The sequence below is a fragment of the Vulpes vulpes genome, unplaced genomic scaffold (assembly GCF_048418805.1).
Source record: "Vulpes vulpes isolate BD-2025 unplaced genomic scaffold, VulVul3 Bu000000824, whole genome shotgun sequence".
NCBI classification, from domain to species: Eukaryota; Metazoa; Chordata; class Mammalia; order Carnivora; family Canidae; genus Vulpes; species Vulpes vulpes.
The window spans coordinates 27,877-54,725 of NW_027325712.1; the positions used below are offsets into that span (position 1 = coordinate 27,877).

The window sequence follows — 26,849 nt, forward strand, 5'->3', positions numbered from 1 at the left end:
TTGAAAAATCACCGCTTTAAACATTATATCTTATTACTTTCTGATATTGAAACATAGATATTCCCAGGACAGAGAATTTAGGGTACATAAAAGAAAATGTCAAAAAGGCTTATATTTCCAAAAATAAGAAAGAGTCAAGCAGAAAAGAAAAGCAGTATAAATATTTCTAGGTGATAATTGTGCGTTTTAACTTGCCTGATCTTTCACTCTTCTATGAGGCAACAGAGAATGATTTTTGTGACCCCATTTTCCCTTTAATACATTCCATGACAATCAGTTGTTTTCTGGATGTATCCCTTACTAGATTAAAAGTTTCATAAAAAGAATTACTTGGTCTTATTCCCAGGATGCAAACCCTAGGGCCTGAAACATAACAGTTAGTAAATATTAAAACAATACAAAAAAAACACCCTGAAATCATACTTTGAGGTTTAGGTGTTTTTTTTTTCTTTTTTCCCAGCAATTCTATACATTTCTCAGTGCTCATCAAGCTAAGTTTACTCTCCATTCTTTTTATCTAATTCACTCATCACCTCCATTGACCTCCCCTCTGGCATCTACCAGTTTGTTCTCTAAGAATTTTGGTCTCTTCTTTGCTTTGTTTTTTCCTTTGTTTTATTTCCTAAATTCCACATGAGTGAAATCTGTTGTATTTGTCTCTGAGGGACTTATTTCACATAACATTATACTCTCGAGATTCATCCATGTTGTGGTAATGGCAAGATTTCATTCTTTTTTATGGCTGAGTAATATTTCACCATGTATATACACCACATCTTTTTTATCCATTCATCTATCAATGGACGTAGGTTGACTATTGCAAATAATACTGCAATAAACAAAGGGGTGCATATATTTTTTTTCAAATTAGTGTTTTCATTTTCTCTGACTGAATACCCAAAGGGGAATTACTAGATTACGTGGTAATTCTATTTTTGATTTTTGTGGAAACTCCACACTGTTTTCCACAATGGCTGCACCAATTTGCATTCCTCCAGTGTAACAGGATTCCTTTGTCTCTACATCTTCACCAACATTTGTATTTTTGATTCTAGACATTTTGACAGGTGTGAGGTGATATCTCATTGCAGTTTAGATTTGCATTTCCCTGATGTTGAGTGATATGGAGCATCTTTTTATGCGTTTCTTGGTCATCTGTATATCTTCCTTGGGAAAATGTCTATTCAGATCCTCTGCCCATTTTTGATTGGATTATTGGGGGTGGGAGGGTTGATGTTGAGTTGCATGAGTTATTTATATATTTTGTTATTAACCCTTATTGAAGAAGTCATTTGCAAATATTTTTCCTGCAATAGGCTGCCTTTTTCTTTTGTTGATAGTTTCCTTTGCTGTGCAAAAGCTTTTTATTTTGATGTAGTCCCAATAGTTTAATTTTGCTTTTGTTCCCTTTGCCAGAGGAGACATATCTAGAAAAATGTTTCTATGGTTGACATCAAAGAACTTACTATGTTCTTACTATGTTTTCGTCTAGGAATTTTGTGGTTTCAGGTCTCACATGTAGGTCTTAATCCATTTTGAGATCATTTTTGTGTATGGTGTAAGAAACTGGTTCAGTTTTATTCTTTATTCTTTTGCACATAGCTATCCAGTTTTCCCACACCATTAATCGAAGAGACTCTCTTTTCCCCATGATATATTCTCAGATCCTTTGCCGTAGATTAATCAACCATAAATTACATGGATTCATTTCTGGATTCTCTATTCTGTTCTGTTGATCTATGTGTCTATTCTTGTGCCAGTACGATAATGCTTTGATTACCACAGCTTTGTAACATAACTTAAAATCCAGGATTCTGATACCTCTGGCTCTGTTCTTCCTTCTCAAGTCTGGTGCTCAACTAGTAGTACCTTAGCACCTTACTCTGGTGCAAGTCTACAATATATTTTTAGAAATACTTTGAGCCCAATAGTTTTTAAATACAGAATATTTTGGATGTTAGGGAGGTAAAATGATGGAACATATTCTGGATATTGCAAAATGTCCTCACTGGGGATGCCCAGGTGGTTCAGTGGTTGAGCATCTGCCTTTGGCTTGGAGTGTGATCCCTGGGTCTTGGGATTGAGTCCTGCTCAGGCTCCCCAGAGGGAGAGCCTGTGTCTCTGCCTCTGTGTGTGTGTGTCTCTCATGAATAAATAAATAAAATCTTTCAAAAAAATCCTCACTGGCCTCTGGGGAGCATGTTAAGATTTTAGGAGAATCAAGCATGTTAAGATTTTAGGAGCAAAATGTATAATTAAGTATAAATGCATACATACTAAAATAATATGTCAGTTCAGGTTATGTGTGTTTACCCATTAAGCTAAGTTCAAGTCAGGTTTTATGGTCAAATGAATTTAAAACGGCTTCTGGGCTTCAGACATTTTGGATTTAGGAACTGAAGATAATGGTTTATAGACTTAGACTAACTTCTTTTGCATAGCTCTTTCTTCTTTTTCAAATATTTCTTTCCCACAATTAATGTTTCTCAATTATAAGTAGATACAGTGCTTGTTTTTGAATATAAATAACTTACAACATTCTCTTTATACTCCTAAAATAAAGCACAGAGATAATACGATGTATCTAAAGGAATAAGTTTTAAAGGAATTAATATAAAATCCTAATATACAAAACAGAAATTTTAAAATGCATAATAATATATGTGACAATATGTATATGTTTATGCATATATTAGGTTTGTGGAAATGTGGATTAAGTGGACAAAGGTTCTAACTCGGGCAAACATAATGAAGTAGTCCAATAATTGTACCTGTGGTTAGAATCACTATGATTGTGCCGCTGCAAATGTAGGCAAAGTGTGATTTATCCGCTATGCGCATATCTAGAGTAGTGTTCCCAAGGGCATGACTTACAAAATGCTAAACAAGCCTTGGAAAATTATGTATATTTATATACAGACATATGTATATATATAATACATACATGCACATATATATGTGCATGTATATATGTGCATCCATATACATACATATACATGCACACATATATATGTATATATATTTGGTGATAGCTGTTTTCCCGAAAAATTTATTTCATAAATCAGTTAAAAAAAAACTTGGCAATTATCTACAAACTGTAAAATGCTCTAAGACCAGATAATTATAAGCTGGCTTTCCCTCTAAAATGAGGGGCAGGATATTGGAAAGTTTGCGGCATCTGAGCAGTTGTGGCGCCCTGCAGGACTGCTCTGTCCCTCACACCACCAGACAGCTCTCATCCCTGGCTCTCCTCACTAAATGTCAGCAGTGCTCCACTAATCATGTTGACAACAAAAGCTGCCCCCACACATTTGCCAAATGCCCTCCGCCTCCCATGAGAATCACTGACCCATCTCATCCTCGCGACCACCCAGTCAACTGATCTTCTTATTCTCACTGTGTTAGATGAAGCCACTGAGGGACAGAAAAACTTGGCAGACCGTTATTACTGACTTTCAAAGCAGGACTCTACCTGACAGACATCCTAACCTCTAGCTCAGCTATCTCTCCACCACACTGGCCAATCCTTACGGGGCTATAAGTATTGTTGCTTCTCATTTTCCACATGTTTGGGAGCTAACTCTGTTGCCTTGTGCTTTCTATTCTCTTCCTGCAAGTCCTTAAGTTCTAATGGTTTTGGGGTGGAGAAGGAATTGGTTCCTGACTGTCAGTTACACGGAGAGTGAGACTCAGTTGTATTTTTGAGGTGTCAGTCTAGTCTTGCACTTCTGCTACATTCTGTTTGAAAATAAATGATCTAGCACTTTTCATGTAAGAAAAGCCAGGTCTATCAACAGGAGACTGAGTGGTTGTATTAATTATCTATTCCAATGTGACGGGTCACCCTTAACACTTGGTATCTTAAAACAATTAGCATTTTTTTATTTCAATAGGTTTCTGGGGGGGGCAGGAATCCAGGGGAGGCTCCGTTGGGTAGCTTTGGTTTAGGGTCTCCTCATAAGATTTCAGCCAGGATATAGGCTCCAGCTGCATCATCTCAAGTAAGCAGGCCCAGAGGATTCACTTCCAAGCCCATTCTCACGGCTGTTGGCAGAAGCCCTCCGGTCCTCACCATGTGGGCCTCTCTTGATTATGACAGGATAGCTGGCTTCCTCACAACAGATCATCTGAGAGAGAAAAAGAGAGAGCAAGAGAGAGAGAGGATGCAGGAAGTCATTTTTGCCTTTTATGCCCTCATCTCCAATTCACAAACAATCACTTCTACTGTATTTGTTGGAAAAGAGCCACCAGTTCCAGCCTATGCTCAGGTGAGAGGAATTAAAATGTGTTTCTTGAAAGAAGGATTAGCAACAATTGTAGATATATCTTTTTTTTTTAACATATCTTTTTTTTTTTTTTTTTTTTAACCACGGTAGAGGTCATTCCAGTTTTGAGACTCTTGTCTGGTACTTGGTTGCGGTTGGGAAACAGTTCTACTCATGACACCTCACCTAGAATCCCTCAGTCCTTTTCCCTAGTTTTGTGCACCCAAACTCCAGCTTCCTGTTTCACTGCCAAAGGCGAGCATTTGTCATGCTGGGAGGTTTGAGCTTGACCACTAAAGTGCCTCACACATTTGGAAAGGCAGAACAGTGAAGTCTCTCCATGTCCCAAGGACACACACACACACACACACACACACACACACTGTAACCGGTGGCTGACTGGGATAAACCTAACAAAGCCCAGCTGCTCTCCTCTGAGGCAGAGAATAACCTCTAAGACGGACTTTCCCTTCTACCACTCCCCCTGAGAGCGGGCTAAATCTGGGACTTCATCTACGGTTGCACTTGGCCTCACTCTTTCCTCTTCCCCAGTCTGCTTCCCTCTAGCCTGGACTATCTTCTCCTGAGACATTGTCTTTCATAAATTACTTGCAAGGGTTCAGGGTTTGCTTCTGATCCACAGAGAGAGCATGTAGTATTTTGTTTGCCTAGAGCTTTGCAAAAATTTTAAACTCTATGTTTATGTTATGGATGGTATTTTATTCAGAGCTATACTGTCAGCAAGAAAAAAAAAAAAGAAAAGAAAAGGAAAGAAAAGAAACAGATTCAGGTTAGCTCAAGGGAAGAGCAGAGTTCTTTAGCCATATGATCTCACAGATATTTGGGGAAGATATTTAATGTCAGCATGGAATCACGGGGACTTAACATGGAAAAGAGACTTTCCGTCTCTCAGGGGACATATGACCTCTCCCATCACTGCCCTCCTGGTGGATATTCCATCATTCTCTTTTCTCAAATGGCTTTTCAGCTTCTTTTCCTTAAACGTGGTTTGATGCAGCTATTCCATGCCTCTCTCCATTTTCATGAGCTCTGTTCCATTATCCATCATAAAGTTCCTATTTCTTGCTTTGTTTCATGTTTCAAATTAAGAAAAATAAAAAAAAAAATTAAAAAGTCCTAACTGAAGTTTCTCACCCCCCCCCCCCCGCCCCCGCCATAGCCCAACCTGAGTGTGCTGGTGGTGCTGCCCACCCAACAGTCAATTGCTTGTGCTTCACCAGCTCTGTAGAGGGGATGTGGACAGGACTGATCTCTTAGAAGATTGGTTCGAGGGAGATCTCTTTGAGTGGGGGAAAGAGTGAAACTATGGCCAATAATGCTAGTGATAGTTTGATAGAAACAGAGAAAATAGTTTATGAGATACAAATTATTTTTCTGTGGTGTTTTAGGAGTCATCACATGTGTACACCAGTTAGCTTTAAGTGAAGTTCTATAAATTTAGGAGCTGGTGGTAGTAATCACACAAGTTGCCCCACGTCAACTTATACACTCCTCATTCTGTAAGAACACCCTTGAGTACTTGAGTTAAAGCCACATAAGTCAGAGCAATGTTTTGCTGATCTAAGATGAAAAGGATCTCTAATGCGATAGTGTCTTTGGTGTTTGCTCCTTTAAAACATACTAATGCATATGTTTGCCCCCGTGAAAATGTAAAGCAAAAATGTTTGTTTAAAATACTCTGTAATTCCCTTTACCACCATTTTAAGATGGCACTTAAAGAAGTAAGTGCAACATTCCTTCTAGTACAAAAGCCATGAACAAGACTCACTATATAAATATTTTGCTCCATGGCACAAGCATTAACATATCATGGCTATAAAAACAACACTCAATCATAGTGCCAGACTTTGGGTACCGTCTTAAATGTGGTAGCTGAGGTTTAAATGCTTGTAAACACAAAAAGATTCCCTTGAATGATGTCTGGAAAGGTAGAGCTTCAATGGACTTGCCTTCTTCATTCTCCTTATTGGGGAGGAAAAAAAGAGAAGCAAGTATATGAAACGCTTCCACGTGCCTATCCAACGGGTCCCACTATGCTCTGAGTGGCCAGACCTACATATATTCTGGGATCTCACGGAGGGTGTGTGTCAGTCATGGTTGTCGCTTGCCAACCACAGAATCCTTTCTGACTAGTGTAAAAAAAAAAAAAAAAAAAAAGAAGAAGAATGGAATGAAAGAATATTAGGTTGTTTACAAACTCTCTGCGAGGGCCAGAGATTCATGTTCTATTCTCTGCTTGCTTTTCTTGCCATTTTTTCTCTCTACGGTTAGTCTGTGGTGAGGGTGGTGGTGGAACCAATCAGCAAGAAAAGTGTATTTGAGTTATTAAATGAGAGACTTATTTTATTTTTTTTTTTAATTTTTTTTTAATTTTTTTTTTTTATTTATTTATGATAGTCACAGAGAGAGAGAGAGAGAGGCAGAGACAGAAGCAGGCTCCATGCACCGGGAGCCCGACGTGGGATTCGATCCCGGGTCTCCAGGATCGCGCCCTGGGCCAAAGGCAGGCGCCAAACCGCTGCGCCACCCAGGGATCCCAAGATCTCCCTTTTAACAGTAAGCCTTGCACCTCCTTTCTATCATCTCTCTAACCCCTGACAACAACAATCTATTCTTGATCTCTATAATTTTGACATTTGGAGATTTGTAGTGTCTCAGACTGCATTTTTTTCTATAGCTTTTTTTAGTGGTTGCTATAGGGTTTTTTGGCTCAACTTATCAGTGTCTATTGGTGTCAACACTTTACCAGCTCAAGTGAAGTGTAGAAACTTACCTGTCTTTATATTTGATTTTCCCCTTTTGTAATAGTCTTAAGTATTCCTTCTACGTACCCTGAAAAACTACATTAGGTAGTGTGATAATTTTTGTTACAACCATCAAATACAACTTAGAAAACTCGAGAGAAGAGGAAGTTCTAGAAGGTACCCATATTTTTGCTTTTTCCATTTTTCTTTTTTTTCTTCCTGATGTTTCAAAGATTCTGCCTTCCATAATTTTATTTCTGGTTAGAGAATTTCCTTTAGGCATTCTTTTTGGGTAGGTGTGCTGGTAATGGTTTTAGTTTTAGTCCTTAGTTTTCCTTTATCTGGGGAAGGAGGATTCTTTCAGTTCTGAAGGATGTTTTTGAGAATATAGGATTCTTTTTTTAAAAAAGATTTTATTTATTCATGAGAGACACACAGAGATAGGCAGAGACATAGGCAGAGAGAGAAGCAGGCCCCTGTAGGGAGCCCAATGCACAACTCGATCCTAGGACCCAGGGATCACGACCTGGGCCAAAGGCAGACGCTCAACCACTAAGCCACCCAGGTGTCTGGAGAATATAGGATTCTGAATGAATAGTTCTTTTCTTTTGATGCTTGAAAAATGCTGGGCTACTTTTTTTCTGGTTTCCGTGCACTCACATGAGAAATCTGCTATCATTCAATTGTTTTGGGCCTATATGTAATGTATCGTTTCTCTCTACTTTAAGACTTTTTTCTTTGTTTTTAAGTTTCCAGAAGTTTGACTGTGATGTGTCTTGGTATGGATTTCTTTGAATTTATTTTGTTTAGTTTTTACTTAGCTTCTTGAATCTTTAAGCTTATGTCTTTTGCCAAATTTGGAAAATTTTCAGCCATTTTTTTAATTTGAGTAACTTTTAGCTCCATCTCCTTTGTCCTCTGCTTCTGGGAACTCACATGACATAAAAGTTAGATGTTCTGTTACATTCTCCTGGGTCCCTGTTTATTTATCTTCTCAATCCATTTGATCTCCTAGTTGCTCAGAATGGATATTTTCTGCTGCTTTATTAAGGGTTTTATTTCAGGTTTTGTAGTTTTCAATTCTAAAATTTCAATTTGCTTCTTCCTTCTACCTTATATTTCTTTGTTAAAACATACTATTTTCAAAATCTATTTTAAGTATGTTCATAATTGCTTGTGGAAGTATTTTTTATGAAGGCTCCTGGAAATCCTTATCAGATGATTCTAACATCTGTGCTGTTTGGATGTTAGTGTGCATTGATTGTCTTTTCTCAGTAGTTGACATCTTCCTGGTTCTTTGTAAGATGAGCGGCTTTTCATTTAAATTTGGACAGTTTTAGTATAATACTATGAGATCTTATTTAAATCATGTGTTTTAAAAGAAATCGTGTATTTTTGCAGGCTTCTCTTGATACGTCTTTGGCAAAGGAAGTGAGGAAGTGAATGCTACTTTGTTACTGTCCTGTGGGAGTAGAAGTCTAGGTTCACCACCTGGCCTCACTGACAGGGGAAGTAGGGGCTCTCTGTTACTAACGGGTGGAAGTGGAGTTCAGGCTTCCTGAAGGCCTCCATCTATAACACTCTGGCTAGGCTTTGGGTGGTGGCCGCGGCTGGGCTCCGGCTTTCCGTCCGCGGAGGGCGAGGCGGCGTGGACAGCGGCCCCGGCACCCCGCGCCCCCCTGCCGCCTGCAGCCGCGCGCCCGCCCGCGGCGCCCCGAGCCCGCCGCCCGCCGCTTCTCGCGTCAGCGCCCGCCCGCCCGCCGCCGCCGCGGCCCAGCGAGCGGCCCAGATGCAGGCCGTCAAGTGTGTGGTGGTGGGAGACAGAGCTGTAGGTAGAACTTCTCTACTGATCAGTTACACAACCAATGCATTTCCTGGAGAATACATCCCCACTGTCTTTGACTACTACTCTGCCAACGTTGTGGTAGATGGAAAACGAGTGAATCTGGCCTTATGGGATACAGCTGGACAAGGAGATTATGACACATTACGTCCCTTATCCTATCCGCAAACAGATGTATTCTTGATTTGCTTTTCTCTTGTGAGTCCTGCATCATTTGAAAATGTTCGAGCAAAGTGGTACCCCGAAGTGCGACACCACTGTCCCAACACCCCTATCATCTTGGTGGGGACTGAACTTGATCTCAGGGACGACAAAGACACGATTGAGAAACTGAAGGAGAAGAAGCTGACTCCCATCACCTACCCACAGGGTCTGGCCATGGCTAAGGAGATCGGTGCTGTGAAATACCTGGAGTGCTCTGCTCTCACGCAGCGAGGCCTCAAGACAGTGTTTGATGAAGCTATTCGAGCGGTTCTCTGCCCCCCTCCCGTCAAGAAGAGGAAGAGAAAATGCCTGCTGTTGTAAATGTTGGGTTCCCCTGCCCCATCCCCCTCAGAACCTTTGTACGCTTTGCTCAAAAATGGTGGAGCCTTCGCACTCAATGCCAAGTTTTTGTTACAGATTAGTTTTTCCATAAAACCATTTTGAACCAATCAGTAATTTTTAGGTTTTGTTTAAAGTGTAAGACTTCAAACTTTCACATTAAAATTTAGCCCCAAAATGGCCAGCTTTCTTAAAGCCTTATTTTTCAAAAGCCCCTATTCTTGCTCAGATTAAGAGTTGCCAAAATACCTTGTGAACTAAGTTGCATTGTTGTGCTGAGAACACTAAGCACTAAACCGTTCAAGATCCCTGTCCTTCAGAAGAGACGGCAGTGTCTCAGGTTTGGACCTGCAGACCTGTGCTTGCTAGTTTCCAGTAGGAAAGCCGCACAGCCTCCTCGAGCTGTAGCCACATGGCCATCTAAGCCCGGGGCCACGCCCTAACTGTACTGTATGTCCTCACGGAAGGAGCATAATGACTCAATTCTTTGGATCAGTCTTTTTGATTTTGTAGTGAAATTTTTTTGAAAAGTTAGTGTATTCCATTGTATACATAAACCACAAAGGAAGGGAGAAGAAATGTTGGGAAATATCAGGAGGGGAGACAGAACATAAAGACTCCTAACTCGGGGAAACGAACTAGGGGTGGTGGAAGGGGGGAGGAGGGCGGGTGTTGGAGGGGAATGGGTGACGGGCACTGAGGTGGACACTTGACGGGATGAGCACTGGGTGTTTTTCTGTATGTTGGTAAATTGAACACCAATAAAAATTAATTAAAAAAATAAAAAATAAAAAGTGAAAAAAAAAAAAAAAAAGTTAGTGTATTCGCTTTTGCTGACATTTTGAACAGACCTCTCACTCCCATGTTCCTCCAATGAGGGCGGGGGGCACAGCATGTGACGTGATCAAAGGATAAAGACAGTATTTTGACAAAATCCGGAGGTTAATTTACACTGCATTGTACACGTCATAATCAAACTGAGTAAAAGTGTCACGGGTAAAATTTTAAAAGGTTAATTTCTGTCAAATGCAGTAAATGAAGAAAGGTCGGTATTATCACGAAGTGTTTTAAGCTTTTCCTTTTTCTTAGACCTGCCATCCTTCCTGAAATTGGGCATTTAATTCATCTTTGAACTGGTTGTACCCATAGTTGCTAACTTAGTGCTTTTCTTATAGAACCCCTTCTTAACGAGCAATATGCCTCCTTGTATTATAAAATCTTTCTGATAATGCGTTAGAAATTTTTTTTTGTAGATTAGTAAAGTGCATTCCTGTTTCCTTGTTACTTTATTCAAAGCTAATAAGTACTCTCCTTAGTTTTCTAGTAACTAGGTGTAAAAATCATGTGTTGCAGCTTTACAGTTTTTGAAATATTTTAGATATTCCTAAACTTTGAACTTTCTTAACATCACTGTCTTGCCAGATCACCAATACTGTCCCCTAACGCTGGCCCTCCTCTGCCTCACCCCCCCGGACACACGCTTCCCGTTGCCCTGCCTGACCATGTTCCCTTGGGTCTGTGACATTCTGTAAGCCCGTGCTTGTGCTAACGAAGTTCTGTACGACTTACCCGCTGGCAACAATACAAGGTTGGACCTCTCAACCAATAAAATAGAACAACATTTTTTAAATTGACAGTTGCAGAATCGTGGAGTGTTTTTACATTGATCTTTTGCTAATGCAATTAGCAGTATGTTTTGCATGTATGACTTAATAAATCCTTGAATCATAAAAAAAAAAAAAAAAGTAACACTCTGGCTAAAAGGGAAAGAGTGCATCATTATTGCCCTTCATGTGGTCTCTCCTAACACTGTGGGGGGTGGTTCTATTATTGCTGAGTGATGGTATAAGGAACAACTTTCCTCCATTGGGCCTCCTGTACATTACTCCAGCAAGGATGAAGAAGTGGGTGCTTTCTTCATCACTACTGGATAGGATGGAAGTCCAGGCATAGACTTAAGAACAGGCATAAACTTCTTATTTTTCTTTGATTAAAATCAATTGTGCTTTATTTAGTACCCTAATTCTGTCTAAATTAGCCTCACAAATGGAGCATGCAAAAAGTAGGCTTTCAAAAACTAAGCCAAGAGTAAGTTGGCACTGTTATGATGAGCGTGATGTTAGCACTTGGACACCCAGGATCGTGAGAATTATAGAAGAAACGAACGGAAAGACTTGTAACAGTATTAACCTGTCTTTGGAGAAGCTGACTTCATGATTCATTTCAGACCATTGTTTCTAGTAATCATGTAAGCTTTTATGGAACAAATTTATACATTTGCATTTTATTTTTACTACCAAAGTAGTGTTGTCTTTGAGGTAAGTTAAAATTTTAATTTTCTAGCAAACTGAATCTGTTTCCTTTTAATAACGTTACAGTAAGCTGTTTAACAGAGACTAACTAAGCTCCCAGATCTTCTGATAAAATGCACACATGGAAAAAGAGAGAAATATACCATATTTGGTGGGGGTAATAAAAGTGGGAGAAAATACAATTATTTGATTTTCAAAAAGTATTTTAATAAGACAATTATTTCACTTGTTACAGATTTCCATTACAATATGGTTGCCAATTCTTTAGTAAAAAATCCTAAGTATTACCTACCTCTTATTCAACGAATGTGTAGTGATGCCCTATACAGGCAAAGCATTGTATTATATGCAGTATGGAGTAGCGACAGAGAAATACAGAAAATGATCCACACTTTGTACACTGTTCTCATAAAAAAAAAAAAACAAAACACGAAGTCTGATTCAAGAGGCAAGATATACATCCTTGAAAATGGTGATAAAAGAAAGTTTTTAAAATGTCAAATGAATTGTAATAACCAAATGCTGGAACATCTGTTGGATGAAATAGAAAATTCAGAGGAAACTGAATTGATTGGGAGGTCAGGGTAGCAGCATAAATGGAAAGCAATAGAATCAGTGTGAACAACGTTGAAGTGGTAAAGCATAAGTGCTATGGGTCCAGACACTGGGCCATGAAGTGTGTTGGGTAGATAATGGAAATCAAGAGGGAAGGAGCGCTTTAAAAAAGAGGTGTTCTGTAGAGCCATGGAAGAGATGGAAAAGTGACTTGGTGTCAGATTTCATACCTTGAAAGATTTGGAAATTTGGTAGAGAAGTTTCTACAACAGACTCAGATAAAAAGGCAAATAAATGATCCCAGTAGGAGGTTACATAGTGCAGGAGTGTTATTCTATCTATTGGAAAAGTGGAAGATGCACCAGTGAAAGATTAGGATGGCAAAATCAGTTTTGAACCCATCAAGCTTAGTGATTCCAGTAGAAATAAAAAAGAAATGTGAGTATGAAAGAACTCTCAAAGATCTTGGTTCCTGGACTGTTAGCAGGTGGGAAAGGTGGGAGGAAGAGAGGGATGGAAGGGCCAGGAATCAGGAAGAACCAACAAGGACTCTAAACATCTTTTGTTGTTATTGTTGGAAACCAATTTGTAGGTTGTTTCAAATGTTTGATAAAAAACATGGAGGTCACATTTTCAGAATACCTCTGTAAGATATTGTCAGAGGAAAGAAATAGAGAAATAAGATGATCATAAAAGTGAAGGTCGGTACATACGTTTGTTGGTCAAGTGGAGGGGGTCAAATAAAGCAGAGAAGAAGTTATTTAATGGGAATAATTGAACACAAGGGCTAGACACTATGGAATGAGAAGAAAATTGAGAGATATAGGATCAACATTTGACGTGGATGGATAGGATGGGGAGCAGAGATGGCCATTGGAAAGGAAACATATAAACTTTTTCTCCAAGGTGGGAAAGAATAAAGAGAAGATGGGTGTGGGGACATATTTTGAAAAACAGTTTATGTAACCCGGGGTCAGTGTCCCGGGGTTGGGACTTGAGTTCACTTTCCTTCCGACTAGTTCTGTAACCTTAAGAAAATACTTATCTTTCCAATTTTCAGGAGTTCCCAAAACTAGAGATACTAGTAATACCTCTCTGGTTGGGTTATTGTAAGGGATACGTGAGATAAATTATATAAAATATTAGCACAATATCTGGCACATTGCAATCTAAGAAATGATAATATTGTTGTTATTTCAGATCGATTATTTTGAGTTGGAGATGGGCTCATGAAACTTTGTGCTTGAAATAGCATATAGATAATTTAGCTATTTCAGCCAATTTTTCCTTTGCCTTCAGGGCTCTACTCAGAAAGTTAATCCACCCAGAGAATATTTGCATTTTAATAAGGGCCTTCAAGCCTAGGGGGAGAGGATGTAAGAGAAAAGGAGCTTTTCTGCTTCTCAAGTAACATCACATAAATGAACATTTTTATGCCTGTCTTTGTGTAAACTGATCCTGCTCTGCACCACATTTGTAATAGGATTTTTGAAAAATTTTCTAGTTAGTTTCACCTAGTTAAAGATGTATTTAATAATATGTTTAGCTTTAAATCATTTATAAATTCCCTTAAAGTCACATAGCGCTGGTCGGGTTGGATTTCATTACAGCATAGGATTAAACTCCTGTAATACTGGGCCTCTGAACAGAGCACCTGTCACTTCTTTTGTCATCCCTGCGTTGCTTTTCTGGAAGGGTGCGCTCTCAGAAGCCTGCACCTGTGGATGTACCTATGCCACGGTGATAGAATTCACCAGAAGATTGTATCTTTTAAAAAGGGAAGATAAATCAGAGAACGATTTATACATTTGATTGGTGCTTTCTTGGTTTTGAATTAGTATAAATCAACACCAAAGATTATTTGTGAGAAACAAATATTTACCAAAATTGGTAAATACATTTGGAGCTTAAGCTCCTTTTACAATATCCGTTCACTGGCATAAGCACATGTTTTATTTTATAGTCACTTACGTATATGTGTTAAGATGGCAAATACTGGAGAATATTCATGTAATATTTCAAAATGTTTTTGAAAAATAAAGGTTTTGGATTGGATTTAGAAAATAAATTGAGAGTTGTGCTCTCCTCGGAACCCAAATGACTTAGAGGAATTTATTAATGTCAGTACTTACAGCCTGGACGCTGAAGACAATTATTCAGAAATCTCAGTGAAAACAGTAAATATTCTGCTCGATGTTGAATCAGTGGTAAAAAATTGAATTACATATAGTTGGGGTTAATTTCTTTTGTGGGAGTTAAATTCAGGAAATGGGAAATTCTACAAATTAGGATATTGCATAAAAACATATTAATTTACTTCTCTGCATCTCAGGGCAATGTTGTGCAATTAAGACAAGTGAAAACACAGAGAATTTGGCACAGTCATTACCCAGAACCGGGTAGTGATGGTGTACTTGATGAATGAGCTCACACCTGGTTCATATCCATAGCTAGACTCAGCAGTCGTGACTGCTTCTCTGAGCCGGCAAATGCAACAGGTTTCAACTGAAACATGGAACACGTCCTATTCCTCAGTGATAACAGATCAATTACCATCAAAGACAAGATTGGCATTTTGATGGCAATATTTCATATCCTGCTTCTCCCCGAAGCACAGAAAAATCCAAGTGTAGATTAAAAAAAAAAACCTGATTTGACATCTTCTTTTTTAATCCCCCTGCAATCCAAATTTTAAGGAATTCATTAATATCAAAGCTTTGTTTCCAAAGATAAAAAATCAAGCTAGTTTATTCTTTCTCTAAATGGAATGTTAGCTCTAACAATGAAGATATTTCTGTATGCATTTTTCGTTTTGGCTCTCATAAACTAAATTATCTCTCTGATCAGCAGTTTCTTATACTTGCCAAACCTATGGCTCTCTGCTCATTACATAATTTAAATAAATAAGCGTAATTTTCTCATTAAGCTATTTCCATTTTTGTGAATGCTTTTGAAAATGACACTAATTTTCCAGCCAGGGTAATATTACCAGCAAATTTCTTCATTTATTAGATATTTTGGACTAGGAGAATCTTTAGGTCTGGTTCCCTGAAGTGCAGACTAAGAGGTATAGATTAACAGGTAGACAGTTTATTAGGGAAACGGGTTTGGGTTCAATACCTAAGTGGCAAGGACAGGAAGCATGACTGGGCTGAGGACGATCATGAGCTGTAAGATGGTCTTTTTGGTTTTAGTTTAGTTTAGTTTTCTTTTATCAAGATTCTATTTATTCATGAGAGACACTGAGAGGGAGGCAGAGACATAGGCAGAGGGAGAGGCAGGTGTGGGAGCTTGATGTAGGACTCAATCCCAGGACCCCTGGATCATGACCTGAGCCAAAGGCAGATCCTCACCCACTGAACCACCCAGGTGCCCCTGTAAGGCAGTCTTAAGTAATGCTTCCTTCCACTTTGTGGGAAGCGCTGGAGTTGGGACGGCCCTTCAGAGTGATAGAGTAGGTAGTTAGCTAGATTTGGGCAGGGAACAAGTCCTTTCCCACTGATAAGATGATGGAGGCCCAGTTCTAAACAGTTGGGACAGATCCCAGGGGATGCCACAGGAGCTCTTCCCTACTGCCCAACAGTAACCGATAGCTTCATTATGATACATGTACACTGTGGTCTCTCTTCCCACCCCCCAACAGACAATGGCTGCCATGACAGTTCCCACAAGGATCATATAGGGCCAAGCCTCCCTCTCCTAATTCCTTAGAAGACTGGCTGCAACCTTAGTCAGAAACCGCCCTAGCTATGACCCATGGCCTATCCAAAAATAAGAGGAAAAGACAACCCTGACCCCCCCCCCCCCCCCCCCAGTTCAGCTGTCACCTCTGGGCCTGCCTACGCTCCCATCTCGAGAGTGTACTTTCGTTTAAACTGCTATTAAACCTTTGCTTGCTTAAGAGTTTGGCTCTGAATTCTTTCTTGGCTGAATACAAGAACCAAGACCAGGGAACAGGACATGCTGTTGACAAGAGTAGTCCTAAATTGGGACACTGTAGGTGCTAGGCTGATATTCTCCTGCACTGAACAGTCATTGGACAGAGTCTACCCCCAGAAAGTAAGCATGGCCTACCCCATCATGGGGCAATTTCTGGAGAGGGCTGACATCTATGGACCAGAGCCCGGCTTTACCCCTTGAACTGCAGAATAGTCCTTCACACCTGGGGGAAAAGGGGCTGCGCTGGGTATCTTGGTATACCCTATAAAGAACTAGCACCATTAAAAAAATGTGTAGCCTAAAGGATTTCAGACTGTTATCATCTTAGAGAAATGAATTTAGTGAAGTGGTGTTAAAAAAGTACAAATTGTTAAAAAAAATGAAAATAAATTATAATCATTGTTGAGATGATCACAAATTCTATCTCTCACACAGATTTATTATATTAGTGTATTCTCTACCCACCCCCCTCTAGCTTTCTTTTTTTTTTTTTTTTTCAAAATAGTTTTCGGAAGCAAAGTTATAGACAAAAGCAACATGGACTTTGGAGTTAGACTTGACCGTGTGCACACTTAGGTTTTACTACTCACTAAGTGCCCAATCTTGGACAATAACATCTTGGAACCTCTGTTTTCTTGTTTTTACAAAATGACTACAATTGTGGGGGGGGAAATTAAGTGAGATGACATTTTTAATAGAGTCCACTTTAATGTTTTTGACTTAGAAGTAGCTTACAAAAATGTAGCTGAGAGTTTTGTTTTTCCCCTATTATAAGTCTAAAGCCATTGCATTAAATTTTTTAAAAGATTTATTTATTTATTCATGAGAGACACGGGGTGGGGGGGACAGAGACATAGGCAGAGAGAGAAGCAGGCTCCCTGCAGGAAGCTTGACGTGGGACTCAATCCTGGGTCCCCAGGATCATGCCCTGGGCCGAAGGCGATGTTAAACCACTGAGCCACCCGGGCTGCCCTGCTTTAAAAATTAATATCAATATTAGGAATTTTGTATTCCGTTGTTAACTTGGAAATCATTCTTCTGTTTCGGGTGATGACATTCTTCTTCTTTGGTGACATTAATGCATCCCCAAAGAAATTTCAGCCTGCAGGAAAGAAGTGTAAGTAAGGGTGCCAAAATATACTGGTGACTGTCACCACACTGAAGACTTAGTGTCTCTTTCAAAATAGTTGGTTAGAAAACAATACTTGCACAACAAAATATGGCCGGCTGTTTTGTCAATCTTTTTCATGGTCATTAACTTTTTATCTCTTCCAATTAACATCTCAATTTTCAAAGACTTCACAGAACTAAAGTGAATTTATTTCAAAATAATTTACCGAACTAAAAGTTCTCTCAGAAGACGATGGTTGACATTCTACTTTTAGCTACTCCCACCATCCATAAGAAGGGATGAGATAGCTAGAAATAGTGCCACTGTAAGGAAGAATGATGCCAGTGGTGGCTTGTCTGTACTTATTAGATCTCTGTATTTTCTTTTTCGGTTCTGATATTTAAATTCCCTCTGACTGTTTGGGTGGCTTGGCAATACGATCTATCTTTCCATTCCTCGTCTGCTAAAATGTACCTTTCCTCTCTCCCTCACTCCTTCAAGTTCTTTTATGCTCAGTATGTCTTGAGCTTGAGTCTAACCAAACCATTGATTTAGAGAGTGAAGCCTCTATAGCTAACTTAATGGGTAAATCCTTTGTAGAGAGGATATGTGCTTGCTAACTCAGCACCCCTTAAAGCGAATTTGTGGGAGAAGAGATCAGACCAGCGAGGGAGGCTGGATCATGGAAGGTCTCCTATGCAGTGCTGAAGAGTTTAGATTTCTTCCTACGTGTGATGGAGCCAGTTAAAAATTTAGGGGCAGGGAAATGGAATGATTAAATTATATGATGGATAATTAAAGATAGAATCAGATTAGGCTTGTTTTGTTCAAAGTTCTAGTATCTAAAAATTAATGACATGCAAAGGTTTTCTGATCCTCAATATTGTTAGTGGACTCCCTACTCTATAAATGAGCCTGATATGATCAGATTAAGCTCTCCTTGATACTAGGATACATCCTCGGAAGCTAAAAGTGTTTTATTTCATTTAATACCCACTGAAGATGGACTAGTCTTACTCAAATACTAACAATGTATTCTAAATTGAAGGTGACAGTGCTACTTCACTGAGAAAAAAAAAACCCTTCAATTCCTTCCCATGCATTACAGTTTCTATTTTTAACTAGACCCGCATTTTCAATATTTTGCTGGACATTTCTGTACATGTGTGCTGCTCTCTTCTTTCTATATGATGCAAACCAGCTTGTTTCTCTGACCCCTAGCTTCACCACTTACTAACTTCTGCTGCTGCATTTCACTTCCAATCAGTTAGAGAGCCCTTGATTGTTTACTTCAAAATTAGTCTCAAATATTTGCCCTTTCCCCCCATATCCATTGTTTTTACACTGGTACAGACCCTTATCATTTTCATTCTGAACTGTTAAAATAGTCCCTGGACTTTGACTCTGTCTCTAATTTCTCATCTCTCAATGCTCTCAGCGTGCTACTATCATAATTATGTCTCCAAAGCACAACTTGGATAATGTCACTTCCCTGGAGGGCCTTCTGTGTTCTCCCAGGATCAAGTCTAAGCTTTCTAGCATTCAAAGTCAGTCACAATCTACCCATATTCTTTCTTCCGTAAGAACTACGAAAAAGGAACTCTGATCCATTTGGAGTAAATTTGCTCATGAATGTAAAAATTAAAAGAAAAAAAATTTGAACAGAGGATGAAAGGTTAAAATTGCCCTGTGGTAGCACGTTTTTTGACCCTTGGGTAGAAAGAAGGGATTGGTTATCTAGGTGTGGGTGCAAACTGGTGCTGGATGAAAGGGTCTCTTGAGATCCACTAAGTTTAAGATTTAGGGAGCAGTCACTCTGACATCTGAAAAATCCAGTGGAACAGCGAGAAAAGCAGCTGCTTGAAATGGTTGATGGCAAAGCTCTGACAGCGATGTCCTTTGGGAGGTAACAGTGACAGCCAAAGAATTAGAAAAGAGAGACTGGGGTGACTTTTTAGTGGCCAGAATCCTAGGAGAAAAATAATTCTTTTGGAGACAAACCTATGAATTCCCTGCCCACCGAAAAATGGAGTGAATATTTTTTACAAGTTGAAAAGAACTGAATTAACGAGTTTTGCTGGAAACCAGAATTTCAGCTCGTCATGGTCAGATAGAAATATCTCTTAACGTTTTGCTGGCCTTGTCTTCCAGAACATGCTCTTCCCTTCTATCCACTATGCAGCCTCTCCTGAGTCACACTTGCTTGTCCATTGTTGACTTTGTGGGCCTCTGGCCTCTCGCATGATTGGTTTCCTGGTCAAGTTCCCTTTCTTTCCCTGCTGATCAAAATTCCAAAGATCTGTATTGAGAACCAGTTTAAGCCACTTTCTGTGTTCTTTTTGGTAGACATCAGTACCCACAGGAAACTTTGAGGTGATAGTCTAATACTCTCCCCACCCTCACATTTAGACTTTAATGAATATACATCTCAGACCAAATGCTGTCTCTCACATATACTTACACACACACACACACACACACACTTAATAAGCAAACTGTTAAAAAACAGTACGTATATCCTATTTTCCCAGTTCAGGGCTCCATAAATTCCTGGATGTAAGAAGTCCTTAGAAATCATATAGCTCTGGGTTAAACTTTAGCTCCATGACTTAGCTGTTGAATGACCTCAGACATGTTACTTAGCTTTTCTGATTCTCTCTTTCTTCATCTATGAATTAGGGTAATGATCCAGCCATGTAGATATCCTATAAACAAAATATCTACACGTGTGCAGGAGTTGTCGTGGAGGAGATTTCAAGAGTTTATGAGACAGTTGTTAACATAATCATCTAAAAAATCAAATTATATAAACTTACAGTAAATAAATTATAATTACAGTAAATAAGTTATATAATAAACAAAGGCAAGCAACATTAAAAATTATGACTTCCTAATTGACCACATTTTACTATTTTTCTATGTTTTTATGCTACTTATGTTTACAGTATAATGTGCCGCTGCAAATCTCTTCTCAAGGTTGTTTTCACTGACGTGATGTAGCTTGGGAGCTGGCAATCAGACATGCTGGGAGTATTACACCAAGGAAGTCAGCAAGCACTAAAAATCAGAGTTGGATCTGTCCTTTGGTTGATTGTCTCTAGACTCAAAAAATCATGAGGAAAGTGTCAATAATGTGAATTAAACTCGAAGGTATGTCATGCTTGTGGTTTTTAGATAGCAAATAGCCCCCCAAAATGAAGAAATATATTCTTAGTATTCAAAAACTATCATCAATTCTATAAACTTGACACACTATTAAAGTTCCAACATTGGACATTTGCAATTGTGTTCATTTTTTAATTGCAAACATAGACTGTCTATAGACACAAGAGGTTAGCAACAATCAATGAATACTGTGAGAATCTGTCTATATGGAAATTACAATAAAAATTATAGTATATCTTATTATTTGTAAATTGTGTGCTAAATATGTTTATATCATTAATTTTTATAATAAAATTAGGCATATAGGGATCCCTGGGTGGCGCAGCGGTTTGGCGCCTGCCTTTGGCCCAGGGCGCGATCCTGGAGACCCGGGATCGAATCCCACGTCGGGCTCCCGGTGCATGGAGCCTGCTTCTCCCTCTGCCTATGTCTCTGCCTCTCTCTCTCTCTCTCTGTGACTATAATAAATAAATAAAAATAAATAAATAAAAAATAAAATTAGGCATATATATATACCTATATACACGTATATATTTTTTCAGACAGTTGTTAAGATTTTGTCAGCACCCTTTTGCGTATATCCTTCTCTTGAGTTTCTGCTCAAATGTCATATTCCCCATGAAATCCTTTTGGATCTTGTCTAAACCGGTATTAAATGCACCTTCTGCCTTCCATAGCAACTTGGGACCTAATTAAAATGCTTTTTATCCTAAAGAGTACTTAGTTTTATGCATATATCTATTTATCTCTCTGTCTGGTAACCTCCTAGAAAATAAAAGAAAAAGTATTATAGATCTTAATCTTGGCATGCAGCTTGACATTTAGCATGAAACTATACTGTAAGACTCTCAGGAAATATTTGTCAAAAAATCAAATATTTCACAGGGTTTGATTTAGATGGCATTATAAAATAGTTTCCTTTTTCCAGTGGATTCTAGATATCTTCTCATTGCCTGCGAGCAGATCAGCTGACAATAGAGTGGATTTGAAGTAAAAGAAATTGAATTAATATTTTTCTTTCACCACATTAGTGAAATGTAACACATTAGTAAATCTCTTAGAATTAATTTATTGATTAATTTTAAGAAAAACCAATCTTCCTTCTTCACAAAATATTCTTACTAAATAAGAAGAATTGGGGTCAGGATAAAATTAATAGGTACTGAGCCAGCTTTTTCTTTCCTGCATTTTTCTAGGTCTAAGATTCTTTACCCAGCTTTTACCTGATAATAATATCAATAATAATAACAGTTAATGCTTTTATGTGCCTCCTGTGCTCCAAGTGCTTCACATATTTATCAAATACTCATCACATTTCTATAAGGTAAGTAGTATATGTATTATTTAACATGTATAATTTACTATATATGTATGTACAAACACACAGGGAAATTGAGTACCAGAGCATTTAAATAACCGTAAAACTAGTAAGTGACAGAGCTGGAATTTGAACCCTGGCAGTCTAGCCTCAGAGTTAAATTTGACAAAGCAGTTTTCATATCTTAGAGAGAGACTATCTTATAAAAAAAAAAACAATGAAATTTTTGTGTTCTTAAAAAATAAGAGCCTGAAAGAATCGGAGCATATAATTTATCCATAAACCATAATTTTGGGAAGAATTCATGAAACTATAAGTGGCAGATTTCCTCCCAAAAAGAGATAACAGAGGCACCTGGGTGGCTCAGTCAATTAAGCGTCTGCCTTCCGCTTGGGTCATGACCCCTCATTGGGCTCTGTTCAGCAGGGAGTCTGCTTCTCCCTCTCCTTCTCCCCTCACCCCCCAACCACTCATGCTCTTGCTCTCTCTCTCAAATAAATAAATAAAATATTTAAAAACAAACAAGCCAAACCAAAGGAGATAACATTTCACTGTCTGAGAGAGGAAAGGTTAACAAGAGGAAAGCTAACCACTGCAGGGTTAGATACTAGTGTGGTCTCAGAAAAGATGGTGCTAAAGATGGTGCTAAAAGATGGTCATCTCTGCCAGGTTGGCAGGGAAAAGGAGCAATATCCCCAGATAGGTTTGGGGGGATCCAAGAACAGAGAGGATCCAGGTCTTCCCAGTAGACTACAGCTGGGAGAGAAACAGCCTTCCAGAGGAAGCCTAGACCAGAGCTGTGCCCAACTGGGCAGACAAATGGTGGCCAGGATGGTCTACTGGAGAGGAGACCTAGGAAAGCTCCAGGAGACTCTGGAGTCCCCGGGATGCTAGAAGAGCAATTCAACAATTTCCCATACCTATAGAGGTATGAGAGGATTGAAAAGGTCCTACAGTCACAATGAAGCCATGCCATCTGCAGATCTCCCTCAGGTACAGGGATATTCAAAGACCAGACAGAAAGAATGAAAGGCCACAGAAGCAATATGATAGGAAGAACTTTCCAGATTTAAATTCAGAGCTAACTGATTTTTAACCTGGAGTTATAGAGTAATTTCTAATTTCACTGACTTTACCTGAGGGATGATTAAATAAATGCGATGGAGAGAATAGGGATTTAGACAAAGTATTAGATTAAATTACAGAAACTAAATTTAGAATTCTCATAAACTAGAGTTAGAAACTATGAAATTTAAACTGGTTGTACACTCTCCTCATAGGTGTATAAGTCCATTTAAGAGATAATAACTGAAATTTAATAGAGAATTAATGTCCTAACAGACATGTATTCATTTAATATATATGTGTATGTATTTGTACATGTGCGTGTATAACAAACATATACACCTTTGACTGACTATGACTGATTTATAGATTATTTATCTGTCTGTTTATAGAACACCATCACTGGGATGTACAGTTAACTTTTTGAAGATGTCACAGTAGTTAAGAGTTCAGGTCTGGAGAGGTGCTTGGGTCAGTCAGTTAAGTGTCTGCCTTCCAGCCCACCTCAGGCTCTCTGCTCAGTGGGGAGTCTGCTTCTCCTTTTCTCTTTCCCTCAGCACCCTCTCTGCCCCCTCCCTCTTCTTGCACGTGCATGCCCTCTTTCTCAAATAAATAAATAAACAAAATCTTTAAAAAACAAAGAGTATAGGTCTAAGGGCCAGACTCCTAGAGTTTATACCCTGACTGCTTCATACTCCATGTGAAACCTTGAGTAAGTTATTTGACCTGTTGCAGATATAGTTTCCTCATCTGTAAGTCTTCACAGGGTTGTTGGGAAAATCCCATGTGTTAATAGTCCTAATGTATAGAAAGGTGGGGGTGCCTTTGTAAGTCCTCAGAAATGTTAGCCACAGGCATTTCATATGGTCTTCAGTCAGCATGACTGGGGGTCATGTTCAAACTTCTTTCCTTGTTTTCATATCGGTGAACTAGGCCATGCAGTCATTGGCAGTGGGCATGACCTCCACGCTCTTCAGTCTCCTATGGAATCTGGAGCATCACTTGGAGAAGCTTGGACTCTTCCCAGGTGCACTTCTTCTGAGTGTGCTGCAACCTACCATATGTGAGTCCAGCCCCTTCACTCTCTTACCTACCTTTGTACATTTCAGCCTTTTTATGGGAAAGGGAAGCCATCTTTGAAGACAGTAGAAGAGCAATTATCTCTTCTTTTATCTCTTCTGGAGGAAGATAATCATGGAAATCACCTTTTAAAAAATTACTATTAAAAATGTGAGTGTTGAATAAAGAGAATGCTTTTAGTTATAAAAACTCATGTTTCCTTTGTGTTCATTTAAATTGATATCATAGATGATATTGTGTTTTCTGTCTTTTCATCTTATTCTTCAGTGTCTAGGTCACAGATTAGTGCTTCTAGGGAATGATTTTGCTGCCAATGTGTTGAAGTCATGAATCCATTTTCTGATCTGCTGGCTTTAGAGTTTTGGTTTTTTTTGTTTTTTTTTTTTTTTTTTTTTTTTTTTTTTAATTTTTTTTTTTTTTAATTTTTATTTATTTATGATAGTCACAGAGAGATAGAGAGAGAGGCAGAGACGCAGGCAGAGGGAGAAGCAGGCTCCATGCACCGGGAGCCCGACGTGGGATTCGATCCCGGGTCTCCAGGATCGCGCCCTGGGCCAAAGGCAGGCGCCAAACCACTGCGCCACCCAGGGATCCCATTGTTTTGTTTTTAAAGAAAGAGGTTTGCCCCTTTTTTATTTAGATTCCTGCATGAATTTGTTAGCATTTAATGAGTATTTACTTTTCTGTTAAAAAACATGAGTTATGGGACACCTGGGTGGCTCAGTCGTTGAGCATCTGCTTTTGGCTCAGGGCATGATCCCTGGGTCCAGGATCGAGTCCCGCACCGGGCTCCCTGCGTGGAGCCTGCTTCTCCCTCTGCCTGTATCTCTGCGTCTCATGAATAAATAAATAAAGTCTTAAAAAAAAAGTTATCAGTACTTGGATGATTATTTCTGTTTATCGACATGTCACCACCAAAGCCTCCAGTTTCAAGAGTGACTTTAATAGAGAGGCCAGCAAAAACATGTAATGAACAATGATTTTAAGAAAACAGGCTTACCTGGTTGACTAATACTACCTCCAAGAAGAGGAGCAGCAAATAGCTTGTTTCTTGTGCTTAGATTCTATTGTTAGTAAGTTATCAAAATAATACTGATCAAAATTTGAATCTAAATTGAAGTTAAACTGTGAAACCAAGACGATCAATCTGATTTAAGTCCCTTGAAGGTGGCAAATGGAGATTTAGTTTCTGTTCTTTCATTTAATGGAAGTTTAGAATAGTTTTGAAAATATTATTGTGATTTTTTTGTCATGAGACTTACAGAATAATTCCAAATCTGAAGTGGCAAGTACATGAAATTACTTTAGTGTTTTTTTAATACTCGTGAGAACTTTTTAAAGCCAACTCAAAGACTATACATTCTGAAATATTCCAGAGAAGTAAATTTTGAGGTAAATTGACATAAAGTTGTCTTAAAAGAAAATTCTGGAGGCACATGGGTGGTTCAATGGTTGAGCATCTGCCTTTGGCTCAGAGTGTGATCCTGGAATCCCAGGATCGAGTCCCGTATCGGGCTCCTTGCATGGAGCCTGCTTCTCCCTCTGCCTATGTCTCTGCCTCTCTCTCTGTGTCTCACATGAATAAATAAATAAATTCTTCAGAACAAAAGAAAATTTCAGAACATAAGCTAATATTACACATTAATTTTTTTAAAGCCAAAAGAATTTCTTTGCTTTTTTTCCTTACAAATTTAAAGTTATTCATAGTTTTAAGGAAATAGAAGACTGAAATATAATTGAAGTTGTATATTTAGTAGTATAGATAGACTCTAATATTTTGTCTTTTAACATTTGATTTTGTGTTCTTGTCAGTGAACCATTAGGTAAAAAAAAAAAAAAAATGAGGAAATAAAGCACTATTTTCCTTACTCTTTACTAGGAGTAAGTGTTCCTGAGGCTGACATTGAGTAAAATTCTGAAAATCAAGAAAATGTGACATGGTTTCTTGGGAAGTCTGAGAAATCATTGAAAACGTTATATTGTATAATTAAGTCACTTACCTTCTGACTAGTCAAAATGTCAATCCTAGATCTTTTCAAGAAAGAAAACTTGAAATTTCATATCTCGCTGGGAACTATGAAACGTTTGCATGAGACACATCTGGTCTAAGACAGACCTTGGGGTCCCAGGTTTCTCATGTGTAAGGTGACGTTTCTTAGATTATCCACCTCGCTCTAATATTCTTCATTTTCTTAAAACTCTAAGTGAAAAATAAGCAAACGTGATTCCAAAAGAAAATGTTTATCAAAGACAGTTCTAATGATTTTTCTACCTGTATTTCCACCTGAGTAATTACAGAATTAACATAAAGTGAGTAGGTAATAGCAGCTACTTAGCTTGTTGCTACCAGATTAGTTTCAGGCCACTGCATTCCATGGTGAAACTTCAGAGTTCCGCAGCGTTTATCATACAATCCACCATAGTACTGGAGGTGTGACCTTGAAATTTGGGAAAACACTAGGGATTGAAGCCCACCTGGAATAATCTACTAGTAGTTTCCACGGTTAAAAAAAAAATAAAAACAAAACAAAACCTAAATGACCTCATTAGTTTCTAATTTCCAGGATGCCCAAATTGCCTTGCCCAAGAAAAATGCTACATTTTATTTCATCCACAATCTGTGGTACTTGATATCATTGTTGTTCTCTGCATATGTGTATTCATTTCAGGAATATCTCAGTTCTTGATATAAAGTCTCATTTCTTTCCTTAATGCAGATTCCGTCAGGTTTTACTAACTCTCAGTACCTCTGCAAACCTGAGAAAAGTTCAGTGGGAGGAAATGATTCTCCATAAAATTCTTGTAGCTGTTTCAGCAATGAAAAATACACAAACATTTCAAATAATTAAAATCGGAAGACAATGTGGTTGTGTGTTCTCAGTTGCTCA

The 26,849-nt window shown here is 38.6% G+C and overlaps 1 long non-coding RNA gene and 1 pseudogene across 3 annotated transcripts; both read left to right on the plus strand.

The window, feature by feature from the left end:
• Positions 1-6,640: 6,640 nt before the first annotated feature.
• Positions 6,641-24,150, plus strand: LOC140596693 (uncharacterized). 3 transcript variants are annotated; one of them, XR_011998595.1, is made up of 4 exons: positions 6,641-6,842; positions 20,279-20,483; positions 21,695-21,822; positions 23,815-24,150. It is a non-coding gene; the product is annotated as an uncharacterized lncRNA (long non-coding RNA). The 3 variants fall into 3 exon arrangements; XR_011998596.1 differs by having other exon boundaries at positions 6,642-6,842; positions 20,310-20,483; XR_011998594.1 differs by lacking the exon at positions 20,279-20,483 and having other exon boundaries at positions 6,652-6,842.
• Positions 8,570-11,050, plus strand: LOC140596692 (ras-related C3 botulinum toxin substrate 1 pseudogene; annotated as a pseudogene).
• Positions 24,151-26,849: the final 2,699 nt, after the last annotated feature.